Below are 12,242 nucleotides of genomic sequence, written 5' to 3'. Positions count from 1 at the left end.
TGTACAGCGCTAGAATGTGGGCCGGCTTGAAGTATTGCCGTGCTCTATTAATGACGCCCAGTTTCTTTGAAGCCAATTTGGCTTTGCCCTCCAGATGGCCACGGAATTGGCCATCGCTCGAGATTTCGAGACCCAGTATTCCGATACTAGGTGAGGCTTTTAGGGAAGTGTTGTCGAAGAGCGGTGATGCGACAAATAGGGTTTTTTTTAGTGGTAAACGCGCAAACTTGAATCTTCTGGGGGTTAAATTGGACAAGGTTCAATTTACCCCATTCCGCGACCTTCTCAAGAGAGGACTCGATAGAAGACACAAGTTTCTCCCGGCACTGGTCGACGATTTCCCGAGAGAGACGTGCATGGCCCGTGTATACGGCATCACCAGTGCTATCATCTGCATAGCAATGAATGTTGGAGGTGTCCAACCTATCATTGATATGCAGAAGAAACAGCGTAGGAGATAGCACACAGCCTTGGGGCTCTCCAGCATTCACGGGCTTCGGGTTCGAGCAATGTCCGTCGACAACGACCTGCATGCTGCGCCCAGTGAGGAAGCTGGAGGTCCACTTGCACAAGCTCTCGGGAAGCCCAAATGATGGAAGTTTAGAGAGGAGCGCCTTGTGCCATACACGATCAAAGGCCTTCGCTATATCCAGGCTAACTGCCAGGCCTTCCCCCTTGCTTTCAATAGCCGCAGCCCATCTATGTGTTAGGTATACCAGAAGATCACCTGCCGACCGACCATGGCGAAACCCCTATTGTCGGTCGTTGATCAACTGGTGACCCTCTAGGTATACCAAGAGCTGACGGCTAATTATGCTCTCCATGATTTTGGAGAGCAGGAAGGTAATAGCAATAGGCCTGTAGTTTGTCGGATCCGAACTGTCTCCTTTTTTTTGGATCGGATGGACAAGGGCTGACTTCCATGAGTCAGGGACTACGCCTTTGGAATAAGAGTGCCGGAATAAACGCGTTAGCACCGGCGTCAACTCAGGGGCACACGTTCTAAGCACGATTGGAGAAATGCCATCCGACCCGCTCGACTTCCTGACGTCCAACGAAAACAGAGCTCGCCTAACAGTTTTCTGCCTGAACTGTACTTCAGGCATAGAGCTCTGACACCGCGGGATGGTCGGCGGTGTTTTTCCGTTGTCGTCAAGAGTCGAGTTGGAGGCGAAAAGAGCGCACACGAGATCGGCTTTCTCTTTTGCCGTATGGGCCAGGGTGTCATTCCTCATGTGCAACGGCGGCATGGACGGCTGGCTGAAGTTACCAAGAGCAGCTTTCGACAACGACCAGAACTTGCGTGTTCCGGTCGGGTAACTGGAAAGCTGCTCGCCGATTTTGACGACGTGTTTTGACTTTGCACGGGCGATTTGCCGCTTAAAAAAATCTGGAAGCACGGTTGTATTTCCTCTTAAGAACTATGCAGTTCGGATCCTTTGTGCCCAGCGCCGCAACCCAAGTTCGATACGCCTGTTTTTTGCAGTCAGATGCTGCTTTAACTGACGCATCGAACCAGGGCTGTGATCTGCCACCGATCGGTACTACAGAGCTTGGTATAAAAATATCCATGCCCTGTAGAATAACATCGGCTACTGCAACGGCGCAGGCACTAGGATCATCCGAAGGGAAACAAATCCTGCTCCAAGGGTAGGATGCAAAAAAGGAACGCATCCTATCCCAATCTGCTGACTTGTAGTGCCAAACGCGGCGGGTCGCTGGTGGTCTGCGACGTGGGCGTCGTATAGGCACTACACCCCTGATCAGGCAATGGTCGGACGTTCCGAGAGGGGCGTCGACAATGACCTGGTAACCATCGGGATGTGTAGTCAGCAGAAGATCTAATAAGGACGGCATGTGGCTATCCACATCCGGGAGCCGCGTTGGTGACTCAACCAATTGGGACAGATCGTACGCCAATGCAAAATTATGCACAGATCGCCCTGCGTAGTCTGTGGTACGTGATCCAAGCCATTCGGCATTGTGCCCGTTGAAATCACCCAAGACTACGATTTCAGCGGAGGGGATCTGTGCAAGCACGTCGTCAATTGCCGCTTGAACGCAGCCCATGAGATGATCGGTTTCTGCGTTACCACTATGGGACCTGTAGACACACGCATAGATGCGGACGCGGTCCTCTAAATCTACGCGGAGCCAGAGTGTGAACAGGTCCCTACTCTCAAAATTGCCGAGACGGCGACAGCAGATATCCTTCCTAACGTACACACATGAAAGAAATGGCCTCCGGTCCTCGACACTAACCTATGCGAAACATAGCGGCACTAGGCCGCTACTTCATGCCGGTATTCTGTGCGAGTGTGGTAATTAACCCGGACGAGTCTGGCCCGATTGTGCTGACGTCAAAAGACGGCTGCGTGACTCTCCCACTTCTAAATGTTAAAACTTCTAAATTCTCTTTTTATGTTTAATTATTCAAATTCGGAATCAATAAAGCAATACGTGTGTCACTCTTACCCTGGGATTGCCAACTGTCTCTGCGGTCCGGCTACATCTAGTTTCGCCGCGTTCGCAACAAGCGGTCAGTGGATGCTCACACATGCTTCGTATCATTGTAGTAGTGCAACCATTTCGCGTAGAGTATGAAGCTTAGTCTCTGTACCGTTTTATTAACTCATGTGATATTGGTATGTGTTTTAATTGACATGCTACGTAGTCATTATTTTTTGACAAAACCCATCCATTTCCTATAGCACATTACGTTTTTTGTTATAAGTATCCAGGTAAGGAATAGTAGATTTTACAACGAGTGCACAAAACAAACCATTTTTTATAAGGATAAAATGGTTTTGTGGACGAATTATAAACTCTGCTTTTCATTTCGATTGCGAGGAAATAAAACAGTAGTATAACATGGACATTTTTAACAATTTTTAGCAAATTTGAAGAAATTAATAAACACACGAAAAAACAAGACCTGTTTCCCGCCGCTTTTTTTAAAATCTTACGACATTGATATTAAGCTTGGGCTCCAGACCTATACAGCCTACTATTAAATTAATTTTGTAATATATATCTTTCTTAATTTATTAAATAACCTACTATATTTAAATTAAAATTTAAATATCTTTTATGTCTTAAAAAACACATGAGGCAAATAAATTAAAGTAAATATTATAAAATAACAAATTCTTATTGATTCTGAACTTTTTATTGTGTTTGGCTGTATGGCTCATTTTCTTTGCCTTAATATAGATACATTTATAAGTAGATTCGTGCACAAGTGCACTAAAATCGATTTTGTGCAGCCTATATCGTGCATAAATAAGCAATTTCAGAGCATGAGAAGTGAAAATAATATTTGCCAACTTAAAAACACTGAGCATTTAAGTCAAGCTCGCTCATTTATGTTATGAATTTAATTTTCGACTGACTACAGACGAGTCTACATTACCACAGATTCCAATCTTATAGAAAACTAAGCCAAAAATGTAATGTAATAATACTAGTGGTGTGGTAAAATCATATAAGTTAAATTTTATATTATGTTTCTTTAGTGCATATTATATATTACATATAAGCTATTAATAAAAGATGACAAATTCAAATGTACAAAGTACTTGTATATTTTATAAACAATGAAACTTAACACTAACACAAACTTTAACAGATTGCTTATGCTCTTATTTATTCTAACTTATGACTAATATTTTTTCTGTCTCTTCATTTTGTTTTCCTCTATATTAGCAAATTATAATTAATAAGTATGTTTATGATATTCTGTTCTATGTTACATTGAACATTTGCGAAACGTTACATAGTGATATTATGTTTCTAGGCGAAAAGTTGGTCAACCTTAAAACACCGCAATATGAATACGTTCATGGTTATAATGCGTGAAGGTGATGAAATATGAAATAGTATGACACTAAAGGAGTAGGTAACATCTGATAAACTGCACCAGCTCTTGGACCTTCCGTAGTTGACCACAGCCAGCCGAGAAACTCCACTCGCCCCGAGTCAGTTCGTCTCCCAAGTTCCTGCATGATGTCAGCGCAGAGAGCTGCCTTTTGCTCGTAGCCTGATAATAAAACCAATATGCTTAATTAAAAGTGTGTTACATGGAAAATTTTAAATCTCGATTAAAATGTAGCCAAGATCATGAAAATTTCCTTAGATAATTTATAGATGTCCTAGACAACCGACGAAAACAGGTCGGGTTTATTACTTTAGTATGCTTGACAAGCTATTCTTCTACGTCTACGTCATAAACTCGCAATTTGTATGTCACTTTTTATTAGTGTGAGTCAAAATAGAGGTAAAGTTTCAACCTCAATATTTTTCGTCGTTTTTAAAGCCCATTTAGACGTACAAATGATCGAAGAAAATTAGATTCAGGTGCTTATTCAGGCCTTCCATCACGCGCAAATTAAATTTCCCTCATTTTGGAAACACATTTTTAGATTACAATGTAGGCCTGGTTTTCTGGTAAGCGTTGTAAACGAAACTGTTGTAAACTTATTTGGGAGCACCTTGTTGTAAAATCGACTATTTAGATGTCACGCTTCGTGAGCTCTGTGAATGTGAAAAGGGAGAATATGTTAATAATAATAATAAGAAATTCTTTACTTTGACCAACAAAGGATCATAATGTGTTAGTAACAAAGTAACTTAAAACCTAGTGTTAGTATAAGCTATCTTAAAATCTAAGCATTTGTAACCTACGATAGGACCGACTTGTCAGCACATGTATCATACAGCAGTGGTTCAGGTACTGACAAACGAACTTGTGCGAAAATACCCTCAGAATACCCTTGGGGCTAGCAGGAAATCTACGCAACAGGGATGTATACCGCTTACGCATAGTCGCGTAGAAATAATCAAAACCGGCCTTACCAAACATCCCGACGTGCTTCAGTATTGTGGCAGCCCCAATAACATTCTGAACGCTTTATTATACTGAATACTGCTTTTACGCATAGTCCAACCAGACAGCTCATGTAATGAGGTGCAGTAAGCTTTAAAGAGTGTAATGTTTGCTGCATTGGTTCTGCGAGCAAATCTGCGGATGATCAAATTCGCCCTAACAGAGCCTAACGCCTAACGGAGCGAATGGAGTTGCCATTCGCTCCCTCTCAATAGCTGCATCATCCTTCAGGTCAAAGGTAAGCACACGGTAAGAATGGTTAATGATTAAATAGATTGCTAATTAAATCAAATCAATACCAAGGGGTGAGTCTCCTGGCATTGGCGGACTAAGTATTGAGCATCTTAAATTTGCTAATTCTAACGAATTTAATTATGACTCCAATGTTTGGCTGTTTTCTGAACCTGTCGAAAGCTTTCGTCCTTATTTCCACGATTTGCTTTGGAAAGTCTTTATAGCAATGTTTTACAATTGAACTTCTAAATATTTTAAAGTTAATTTATAAAAATCAGGTTTACAATACAAACTAGATGCAGCTTTATCGACATTCTATGGATTGAAATGCGGTATAAAACAATTATTATTTTTATAACAATAATAATTAATTTATTAGCAAAATTAAGATACATACAAAATACATAATTAGTTACTTCTATTTGACTCGCGGAACATAGCATGGAGATAATAGAAAAATAATAGTAAATTAATAAATCATAATAAATGAAATAAAATAAAAGCTTCTTAACAAACAATAGTGTGTGATTGTGTATGTAAATGTGTGTGAGAGCTGGTGCTGCTTAGTGCATCTGCCTGTGGTATGAGAACTCTAGCTTGCTCAGTTCTTCGCCGAGGCATAAAAAGGATAGGGAAGTCCCAAGCCCAAGGGTGTCGTAAGAGGTGACTAAGGGCATTTAACAGTTGGAGGCTTCTTTGCACAAGATGCCAGCTAGACTATGGGCACCACAACGGTGCCTTTTTCTGCCGTAAAGCAGTTATGTGTAAGCGTTATTGTGTTTCAGTCTGAAACGCGCCGTAGCTACTGGGAATTACTGGGCAAATGGGACTTAACATCTCTCAATTTGCCGAGTGCAATTGTGGTGCCGCTCAGAATTCTTGGGTTTTTCAAGAATCCTGAGCGCCACTGCGTAGTAATTGGCAGGGCTTAGCAATAACCATCAGCTGAAAGTTCTGTTCGTTCCTTATTGTCATAAACAAAAGGTACAATTTCTAAAGCATACGTATTTCTTATTGATAGTACGGTTTTATTGATAACATCAACAGGAGCCAAGTGATGGTTTTTGAGGCACGAGGTAAGAATTTTAAAAGTGTCTCACCAATGAACTTAAAAGGCGATACACTTAAAAGACCCGTAATAATTAAATATCTCGGTCACATATTGACTCTTGACCTTAGAGACGAGAGCGAAGGGCGCTATCAGTAAAATCGTACGTATTTGCAAGAAGATTTGCAAGCTGTTTAAAAGCCGTAAATTTAAGCTTTTTTTACACGTGTAGTATGTTGGCAAACTATACTCGAAAAACGTATAAGGCCTTCAGGGGGCAACAAAAGTTCTAAGTACTTCGTTTACCTCACTGGTGGGTACGTGGGAGCACAAGTGGTCCCTGGAAAGTATAACAGGCAGACTAGATTAGATTTAGCACCATCTCGAATATACTGCGGGGTCATGCTGCTGACATTGAAATAGTGTGTGCTCTGCAAAAGAGAGCTGTTCGTGCTATATATCAGCTTGGTTATAGACAGTCTCTCAAAGAAAAAATTATAGAAATAAATATTATGACTGTTCATTGTCAGTACTTTTATGAAAATTTAATAAACGTTCACAAAAATCGTCACGTTTTTGCTCTTAATAGTGATTTTCATTATTATAACACGAGAAATAAGGGATTGCTTGTAACTAATTCTAGTAGGCTTCATAAGATACATAATAGCTTTAAGGAAAAATGTTATCCTCTTTTATAATAAAGTCCCAGCCACTGTTCAGGCATTATCTATAAATAAATTTAAATGTTCTATAAAAAAAATGGCTCTGTCGTAAATCCTATTACTCCACAGCTGAATATCTAAGTGATCGGACAGCCTGGGACTAGATTATGATTTTTTTTATCGCGATAGAAATGACTGTACAATATTGTATATTTTTATTGAAAAGAGCGCAAAAAAAGAATCCTGGGAGAACTTCTTGCGCCACTTCTTCTCTCTCAGAGCGCCATTTGTTTCCGAAGCGGTAGTAGTATCTAGTATATTAGGAATGACATCAAAAAGAATTCTAAATGAATCAATTTTGAGAAAACAAATGCCTTTTATGCCTTTTACTAGTCATAAATGGCCAAAGTAATGTAAATATTTAAATTTCATTCAATAAACGTTTGATAAATTTAACTAACATGTTTAAGTCTAAGTGCACTAAATATAAGATTAAATAACGATTTGGTACTAAACTACTCGGCAAATATTGGACTGATGTTATTTTTTTATGAAAATAAAATGATAATTGATACGCCCTGCTCATTACAATCTTGGAAAACTTACCTTGAGACATAAGATGTTAAGCCTCATTTGCCCAGTAATTTAACTAGCTAACCTTCACACCGAAACACATTAATGATTACACATTACTGCTTCACAGCAGAAATAGGCTCCGTTTTGGTACCCATAATCTAGCCGGCATCCTGTGCAAAGGAGTTTCCCTATTTGATACCTACACGTATATCTAGGAAGACTAAGTGATCCATGATAGGCAACGAAGTTGGAATTGTTAATTTGACTGTTCTACTATCATTATCGATATATATATATATATTAGAATTAGTATAAAATTTTAAAAGTAATAAAAATTATATGTAACTAAATGTGAACTTTAATAACTAATCTAATAACATGTATACCGCAACGAGACTGTAGAGTTCCCGACAAGAGCGAGGACGATTGCCACATCTGCTCACCACTCGAGGTATATAAGGTGCGGGGCGCGCTCACTCAACATACCAACACCTACCACCTTCCTTCGAGCACAGAACACCATTATCAACCACCAACATGAAGGCTTTTGTAAGTATATTCATCATAACACCGCGAGAGTGGGAGCGAAACTAGATCACGAGAAGTTAATTTATGCAACATTTATAAACTTATAATGCCTATGTCTCAGCTAAGTCGAGTTTGTAAGTCTTTTGTGGGGTGATTTGTAATGCTTTTACAACAAGATTCCAGAAAATGTTCAAAACAAATGTATTACGATATTCAAAAGATTTGTTAAAAAACGTTTGTGTGGTAAAGATTACTATAACATAAATGACTTTCATAATGATCTGATAATCTGTGGTAGATTGGGAATAAGTTTAATTGTACGATATTACTTTCTAAATATATTTATTTAATTGAAAAAAAAACCGCTGAGTTTGTTGCGCCCGTTCTTCTCAGGTCTGAGGCATTATTTTTGGAATGGGTGGTAGTTTATGACGTTCAATAAGTGATATTGCATCCTATTTTGAATAAAACTATTTGAATTTGAAATTTGTATATTTGTAAACGATACATACGAAAAACAGTACTAAGGAAAAGTTATTTTCTCAAATACACTAACAGAATTCAAGAAATTGGCGGATGAGATAGTAAAAAATAGCTGTTAATATGTAGTTGAGTAAAATAATGTAAAATTCGAATTTAATACAATTATATTTATAGAATTTGAATTGTAATTTGCTGTAATTAATGTAATTAAGACAATTTTTTTTATTCTATTCTTGGTATATTTTCAACAACAGTTCAACCTTTTATGTATGTATTGTAATTTTATTTAAAAGTTAGAATTCAATTTATTTGTGAGTCAAGTTTAAACTTAAGACTTAATTCTTTTTTTAACATCAAAATTTTTCTTCTTAATGTACTAAATTGCTTCTTAATTATTATGAATTCGCACTCTCTCTCACTTCTTAAATTATGAATGTTATTTGCGCCTATAATTGAAGTAGCAATCAGCGTGTATGTTTTATGTATTAGTGTATACATTGTTGGTGCAATAAATAAATAAAATTTAATATATTCTCAATGTTACAGATCGTAATTTGTGCTCTCGTGGCGTGTGCCCTCGCCGGAGAAGTGCGTGAGAAGCGCGGTTTCTTGCACGGAGGCTACTCCGGCTACAGCGGTCTGGGAGGCTACTCAGGGTACAGCAGCCTTGGTGGTTACTCTGGCCACAGTGGTCTTGGAGGCTACTCATCGGGTTACAGCGCTCCCGCGGCGCACGTCGTCTCCGTAAACAAGGTGGTGAACACCCAGCGTGTAGTGAACGTGCCTCAGGTTGTGAGCGTGCCCAAGGTTGTGTCCGTGCCTCAGGTGGTGACCGTTAACAAGGTAGTGGCCGCACCCAGCTACTCCGTCGGTGGATACAGCTCCGGTCTTGGCTACGGATCTGGATATAGCTCCGGCTACGGATCTGGATATGGCTCCGGCTACGGATCCGGATATGGATCAGGCTACGGATATGGCTCCGGCTACAGATCCGGCTACGGCTCCGGATATGGCTCAGGCTTGTGGTAAATTCTAGTGAATACTGTATTGTGATATTAATTTAAGACACTTTATGCTGTTATTGTTATTTATTCTGTGTAATAAATATCTATTTTGATAAAAAATTATTTTTTTTTTTCCTTAACATTGTTAAATTTAATATAAAGTTTATTTAAAACATAAATTTGCTATTGAATTTTATTATTTCAACTCTCAGAAGCAACAGTTATATGATATTTTAATAAGTCTTATATTTGTATATAAACATGATCTAGTTTTTTTAGAAGTAAAAAAGTTTCATCTCTCTTTGGGCAAATATCACAGTTTTAACTGCGATAGAATCCAAAACCACTTGATAGATTAAAATTAATGTATGACTGAATAATAAGAATTCTGGATTATATATTCCTTTATTTTTTAGTCTTATAATATATGACAATTCCATGCAACCGTCTATTTCGGTGACCTTCTATAATCGTACTATTACTCTCATTCTCAAGTATACCAAACCTCCAATCTTACATATTATTATCTTTTGTTATCAATTTACTACTTAACACATTTTGTTACCTCAATATTTTTACCAGGGAACCATAAAATATATACATAGGAATGGATATTAACAGCATGTTACAATTCTTATCACACACAGTACATATTTTTATTTATTTCTTTAAGCCCGAGAGATCTCCATATTTATTAGTAAATGTGTTAGTAACAATATTTCTTAATAACTATGTTAGTATATATAATCAAATATATTTATAAACCTAGAGCTAACTGTATCCAGTGTTTCTGGAAGGAACAGTCAGCTTTGGCAGCATTCATCTTTATGCTGCTTACACGTAGACGCTGCAACATGGAGATCGCTTTATTGCGCATTACGGCATGGAAACCATCCACAGATGCATCAGCAAACATTCCAGAACCACTACAACGCTACGCCAGCCCTAACAGCCTTCTAAAAGCATTATTATAGGTGACACGTAGAACGCTATAAGCCCCGCGCGAATAGGACACCCACAAGCCGCTCGAGAAAAAAAGACTGTCAGAATGCTTTGAATAATAGGACTTTAACATTATTTGTGCATCGTGCAAACCTGCGGGTGAGCATATTACTCCTCACTGACAGCGCTCTACGCTCCCGCTCCATGTCATAGTCATGTGACAACCTGTATAGCCGAGTGGTTAGTGATCCTACCTACTAAGCTAGAGGTCCCGGGTTTGAATCCCGGTAGGTGCAAGCATTTATATGATGAATATGGATGTTTGTTTCCGACTCATGTATGTTTATATGTATTTATGTATGTTTAAGTAAATATATCGTTGTCTTGCAACCCATAACACAGGCTATATATGCCTAATTTGGGGCAAGATAATTTGTGTAAAAGTGTGTCAATATTATTAAAATATTAAAAAAAAAAATCTCTTAAGTCATTCGAAATGATGTGTCCTAAATAACATTTCACATGGTTTTAACATTTCCAAATACAGTGCTGTGTTGTATGTAAACCACTTGTAATGTACCCACGATGACATATGTTGAGAATGAATGAGATTGATGAAAGAGATTTGTGATATCCTAGTACATTATGAAATATATAATATCGCTCGAGTTGGAGTTATGCAATAAGACAAACCGGACCATCAAGATCAATTCACACGTATTTCAAGCATAGTTAAAGTCATATAAACGTTATTAGTTAGGCTTTAACTAAGAGCTTTTGAATTGTCACTACAAATATTTCTTTCAAATTACTGAACCTATCATATGTTCAGAAAATGATTAGCTTGTGAGAGGAACATACAAGAAACTCAACGGCCACTCTTTTCAAGATGTATTTTTTTTTAATTCAGTCAGTATTCAATTTTAAAATGAAATTTAATAAATAATATTTGGCCTCAGAAATGTTAACATAATTAAAAAAAAAAACATAATACGACTTCTTCATCACGAATATTATATATATAAGTTAGGATATCATCCTCACCATCTGGATGTGTGGCGGTCCTCCACAGTGCAGTTTTCAAGGAGCTTTCTTCCACGTACTACAAAGCTGTGGAATGAACTTCCTTGTGTTTCTTGGACGATACGACATGGGTTCCTTAAAAAAAAGCGCGTACACCTTCCTTAAAGGCCGGCAACGCTCCTGTGATTCCTCTGGTGTTGCAAGAGATTTTGGGCGGCGGTGATCACTTAACAACAGGTGACCCATACGCTTGTTTGTCCTCCTATTCCATAAAAAAAATCTCGTATATATAATTGAAAATTGCACACATACATGTATATTCACTTATGATTTTTTATCAACATTAATACAAATCACAAATCACGTGTCTTGAAGATTCATAAATAATTGAATTACCACTTTTAATGTACAGTTATCGCGCGAGTTGAATGGTATAATAATAATAATAATAGTGACACACTTTTTACACAAATTATCTTGCCCCAAATTAAGCATATATAGCCTGTGTTATGGGTTACAAGACCACGATATATTTAATACAATATACTTACTTAAACGTACATAAATACATATAAACATACATCAACATCCATGACTCTGAAAAAAACACCCGTATTCATCATATAAATGCTTGCACATACCGGGATTCGAACCCGGGACCTCTAGCTTAGTAGGAAGGGTAGCAGTGTGATTGTAATTTGTAATGTCTTTTGAATTTAATTTTTTATTTAAATCTATACATATAAATAAAATTGGGAGTGTCTCTTTGTAATATTGAAATAACCGTTTTATTACCGAATATATTCATATTACATGTAGTAAACATGTAATATGAATATATTCGGTACATACACCAA

At 37.9% G+C, this 12,242-nt stretch overlaps 1 long non-coding RNA gene across 1 annotated transcript in view; it reads left to right on the top strand.

Moving 5' to 3' along the window:
* The first annotated feature begins 9,035 nt into the window (after positions 1-9,035).
* LOC126964607 (uncharacterized) overlaps positions 9,036-12,242 on the top strand; it is a 40,208-nt gene continuing 37,001 nt past the window's right edge. The window contains exon 1 of the long non-coding RNA XR_007729399.1: positions 9,036-9,169. This is a non-coding gene — a long non-coding RNA (uncharacterized LOC126964607). The remainder of the gene's footprint in view (positions 9,170-12,242) is intronic.

This window comes from Leptidea sinapis, chromosome 5, assembly GCF_905404315.1.
Source record: "Leptidea sinapis chromosome 5, ilLepSina1.1, whole genome shotgun sequence".
NCBI lineage: Eukaryota > Metazoa > Arthropoda > Insecta > Lepidoptera > Pieridae > Leptidea > Leptidea sinapis.
Note: the sequence above shows the minus strand (reverse complement) of the source record. Positions and strands in the feature narration are given on the sequence as shown.